At 37.4% G+C, this 5,650-nt stretch overlaps 1 pseudogene; it reads right to left on the bottom strand.

Moving 5' to 3' along the window:
* Positions 1–3,686: 3,686 nt before the first annotated feature.
* Positions 3,687–4,570, bottom strand: LOC127224852 (nucleophosmin-like; annotated as a pseudogene).
* Between the last annotated feature and the right edge of the window lie 1,080 nt (positions 4,571–5,650).

Consider the following 5,650-nt stretch of genomic DNA (forward strand, 5'->3'; position numbering starts at 1 on the left):
TTGTTGTGTATATGTCTATGGGGAGAGAGGGAGAAGGGCTGGCAGGACAGAGGAAAAGAGAACATTCTATTTTCTCTTGTTATTAAGGATAATAATTATATTAGACCATGTTCTCCTTTTCTTCCACATCTTTTAAATTAAATTACCTTTATGTAGGGAGGGTTCATCTCCAAAACAAGTCATCAGGGTAAATTTAATATTTATATTTGATGGGAAGCTGCCATTCCAAAGAATGGCATTTATATTTTTAAAATTTATTTCATTTTATATGTGTGTATTTGGCTGGCATGTATGTATGTGTGCCGTGTGTATGCCTATGGCCAGCAACAATTAAAAGAGGGCACTGGATCCCTTAGAATTTGAGTTGCAGGCACTTGTGTGCTATCACGTGGGTGCTGTAAATCAAGCCCAGGTTGTCTACAAAAGCAACAAATGTTCTTAATCTCGGAGCCATCTCTCCAGTACCACAGCTTGCACCAAGCAACCACCTTGTGAATACTTTTGTTTTATTTTGTTTGTTTTGTTTTGGTTTTTTTGAGACAGGGTTTCTCTGTAATGTGTTGGAGCTTGTCCTTGAACTCACTCTGAAGACCTGGCTGGCCTCCAACTCACAGAGATCCACCTGCCTCTGCCTCCCTAGTACTGGGACAAAAGACCCACTTTATGAATCTTAGTATGCCTGAAAGGTTTTTGGAAGAATGTAAAAAAAATATTTTAAAAAATATACTTGCTGAACTATTTTCTCTTCTTCCATCAATGACTAGCTTATCTTGGGAGTGAAGCTGGAGTAGAGAAGACATCCCTGCAATCTATTTGATTTATAGTTGACTTACAGTGTTCATTGGGCTCTGCCTCTTTGAGTTTTCCCTTGTAGCTCGTTTTCCACCAAAGCTGGTTGTAACTGTAAGGGACTACTAGAGAAGAACCTTGAATGTTCATTAGCTATGCTTTAGGTCTTTCATAACAAGTACTGGGCTTAAATTACTATTTCTTCAGCTGGGCAAGAGTAGCTGACAACTGCTGTCACTGGAAGCTCTAGCAGCTCAGCTTCTTGGCATATTGATGTGATCATGTGGTATGTGATCACATACCAACATCCAGAAAGTACAGTTCCCTTTTACCAGCTCTGATGTCACTGAGATCCTTGTACCCATGTTCTACTCATTGTCCCAAGAAAACTACTCACTGCACTCCTCTAAATGCCAAACCTTCAAGCTCCCCCAACCCTCTTGTCCCATCATTTATTTTATTTCTCACATTTGTTTTCACAGAACTATAATCTGACTGATACTTTAGGAGAAGATCAGTTTTCATGTTTCTTCTGAGGTTGTAGCATGAAGAACAGAAACCAAGAGACAGATATTGGGGTTCAAGGTTCAAGCTGAAGATCAGAAAAGCAAAGCAGCCAGCCACCACTTACCTCCACCTCAGAATCTAAGGGTGATCTGGCTAGCTCCACGAATCTTCAGACATCGATCCTGTCTCCACTTAACCTCAGAAGCCTGAGACTGGAATCCCAGACTGCTACCTCTTCCTTTTTTATGTCCAAAATCCTAGGATTAAAGGCATAGGATCCCAAGTGCTGAGATCACCTTTGTGCTGTTTCCCGTTAGGACTGGCTAGATCTGTAGTGCACTGTGGTCTCAAACTAACAGAGATCCATCCTCCTTCATCTCCTGAGTCCTAGGATTAAAGGTGTGTGTCATCACTGCCTTGCTCCGTTACCATAATATGACCTCTATGGCTTATGGCAAGATTTAATAAATCATAAATAATATATCACCATACTGGTTCTTTGTTCTCTCACTTACCTCTGCAGCCAAATGAACTTTTACATTATTATTCACATGTTCTAAACATTTAAGATTTATTTTTTTATATGTGTGTTTTACATGCATGGATAGATGTATACCTAGTGCATGTCTGGCTTATGGGAAAGACAGAGGAAGGTTTTAGATCCCCTTGAAATAGAGTTCCAGATTGAGCCACTCTGTCTTTGACACAAGTGAAAGTATAAAACAAGAATTAGACAAGTATTTAGTTTCTATGAGAAAAACAAGGGAGGAAAAATCAGGAAGTATTCCTACAATGTTTGCTACTGTATGTTTTCTTTAAACTAAAAAGACCACAGTTAAATGTTGAATCCATTAGTAATCTGCCTAGAAGTCTTACAGATGCTCAAAGTATATTTCCATGGATACTTTCTTTGGGGAAGGATGTAGATAGCTTTCCATTGTTGGGATAAGATGGAGAGGGCAGCTGAGAAGAGACAAAGGGAAGGTATTAAGGATTATATATACCTTTAGAGCAGCAGTTCTCAACTTGTGGGTTATGACCCATTTGGAGCCTTCTACAGACATTGCCTACGATGCAGAAAACACAGGTATTTACATAATGATTCAAAACAGTATCAAAATTACAGTTCAGAAATAATAACAAAAATAATTGTAAGGTTGGGTGTTTCCACAACATGAGGAACTATATGAAAGGGTCACAGTATTAGGAAGGTTGAGAACCACTGCCTACAGGAGCATTCCCATTGACTTACTTTTTCTAACCATGACCCTTCTACTAAGGACCATTCAGTCATCATCTTATCTAATAATAAAGATACTCTCCTAACAGCCTAACCCAGCACTCCATAGTACTACCTCCTGGAAACCCAAACCTTCTCAGGGGGACATTTCTTCTTCAAACAACACTTAGCGTTCTAGCAGAAAGAAACAAATGGCAACAGAGAACAGGGCATGTGAGATGGATGTTCTTTGTATTTTCTATTTATAACCATTTGATTATTAAGGATCCACAATACTAGTTATTACTGTAAGAAAACAGGGAAACACTTGAACTCTTTCTGATCAGCATTTACTTTTATAAAAAGGCATAAAGAATTTCAGATAAAATTACTATTTATAATGTGAGAATTCTTGTAGTGAGTATGAATTCTTTAATTTATGGCATCTAGTGTCTGGCTGTTTTTAGATATAAAATGGTATTTTATGCAGAATAAATAAGATGCTAATGTATTAACATGTACATTTCATTATTTAGCATGTGCTCTTGGTATTAAATTTTAATGCATGCTAATAAAATGGGTTAAGAATTTGGCATTTTTTTGAAGTATATTTGTAGTCTCCCATTTATTGTGACATTATGTGCTAATACACCACAGCAAACTAGGATGGGTGAATGATAGTGTTTATGTCCAACTTAGATCAGGTGAATAAGAAAGGTACTAGTTCCTAAATGTCCATGACAATAAAGACTTACTTGGACCAGAATTTACAAACAATAGCTGGTACCTGGGGAAGCACTGACATTTTTAACTTCAGACAAAGAATGGAAGTTAAATGAGCAAATAGAAACAGTGTTACTTTATTAAAATACTAAGTTTATTTCATATGTATATTTTTGTCTCCCTACCATTTCCACATCTAACCACCACTATTACTATGTCCTATCATAAAATTCCAAACATACTTAAAACCAAGTAAAGGGTGGAGTTCCATCTTTGAAAACTAAACAGGCATTTTAGACAACACATTCTTGGCAATGGAACCTGAACAACATTTATCAAACAAAGTAGGGAAAGTTCTCACTTTACATTATAAAAAGGACAGCCAGATATATCAACTGTTACAGAAATTAAGTAAGACAGAATATTTCAAACTGTTTAAACCATTTCTTTAAAGAGACTTCTTCCATTGCCAGAGATCTTGAACAGCCCCCTCATCAGTCATCCGGAAGCAATTATTCACATAATTAATGAAGTTCGTTTCCACTTTGGGAAGAGAACCACCTTTTTCTATACTTGCTCGCATTTTTGCCTTGATGTCTTCTACAGAACTAGGTCCTTTTGGGGTTTTAGGAGTTTTTTCCTGTTTTTTGAAGGACTCTTGACCTTTTGATCTTGGTGTTGATTGTTTTAAGTCTTTTCCATTTTGGTTTGATTTTTATGCATTTTTGTCTGGAGTATCTGGTACAGATTTCTTCACTGGAACGTTTTCTTCAGTTTATTCATCATCTTCATCATCTTCCTCATCTTCATCTTCCTCCTCCTCATCTTCATCGATTTTTACTTTTTTCTGGGGAATTTTGTTACCACCTCCAGGGGCAGATTGCTTGCCAGACATATTTAAGGGTTTTACATCCTTCTCATCTTCATCTTCTGACTCTCCATCTTCCTCCACTGCTTCTAGGTGCTGTACATTAATGTGCACAGGCCCTGAAGCAAACCTCAACCTTAGGACCACAGGTGGTGTAATTTCAAAGCCCCCAAGGAAAACTGTTGGTTGTACAGACATTTTCAAAGTTGCCAGTGTTACTTTAATTGGACTGCCTTCATAGTTCATTGCTTCTGCCTCTATGATAAGTAATTCATCTTTTGCCCCTGCACCTAAGCTAACCATTCTTAGTGATAAGTGGTGTTCATTTTCATCATTATCCACCTTAAAGTGATAATCATTGTCAGCTTTTAGTTCACAACCAAAAAGGTAGTTCTGAGGCCTAAGAGAGCCATGTCCATGTCCATCGAGTCTTCCATGAGGTGGAGGTGCGAACTTCAGAGTGAGAGAAGAAACTGCCTACTGCTCCTTAGAAGAGACATGCAGGATGAAATCATGCCAGAGACAGGAAATTGGCATTTCTTTTATAATGAATGGGAAAACAGACAATCTGTTGGGAAATACTCTAGTTTTATTCCAATTTAAATTTAGCAATTAAATGTTTAATATTCCCAGATAAATGATGTCATGCATAGAATTCCTAGTGAATGAGGGGTCATCGTGATGTTCAGTTGTGTACATGAGGTACAGGAGCTGTTCTACTTCTGAATCTTAGTGGTAAACCAACTCTGCTACTTTAATTTGCAATTGAGAATTAAGGGTCACTCTGGAAATGTGGCTATGTCCTTTGACTTGAAACTGTCAATGTGAAGAAAAATAAAATCAGTGTTCTCAACTCCTGTGGAACATGAGATGGGATGGCCCACCAGTGGGGGAAACTAGAGGAAAAACTGATGGTCACTGAGAGCTGTGATCAATGCAATATGCCATCTGCATTGGCTAGATGATGTTGATGGAATTTAGTTTTCTTACCTTCCAGAAACACTTGGAAAGAAGGGTCCTACCTTCTTTAATTACACTTATATAAAACTGGCTATATGTCTGGCAGAAGACACTCAAAAGAGTGCAAAAATTTAGTTTTAATCAAAAACAATTTTAAATGTAAATATTCTACAAAAAGTGAATCCAGGGACCTCGAGTCATCAAGAAACCTGTTTAAAGCAACAGGAAAAGCAGAAGCCTCTGTGGAACAATTACATCTACTTCATAGAACAAGAAAGTGTTTCATAGAAATGGTCAGCCCTGAAAACCTGCACACTAGTAACATCAAAAGACTGAGCAGGGTATACTTAGGAATATATATTATATTCACATACATATACATATGTAATAACAACTTCATGAAAACATGATGCAAAGAATCTCAAAGTCATGGAGGAGGGTTTTTGGATGGAGGAGAGAGAAGAGGCAAATGATTTAATTGTACTATAGTCTCAAAAATAATAGAAAAAAAACTTAAAACAGTAACTGGTCACCTACATAAGAATTCATTCTGAAGTTGAAGATGTGAGGAGAGCACCTAAGGG

Source organism: Phodopus roborovskii, unplaced genomic scaffold (genome assembly GCF_943737965.1).
Source record: "Phodopus roborovskii unplaced genomic scaffold, PHOROB, whole genome shotgun sequence".
NCBI classification, from domain to species: Eukaryota; Metazoa; Chordata; class Mammalia; order Rodentia; family Cricetidae; genus Phodopus; species Phodopus roborovskii.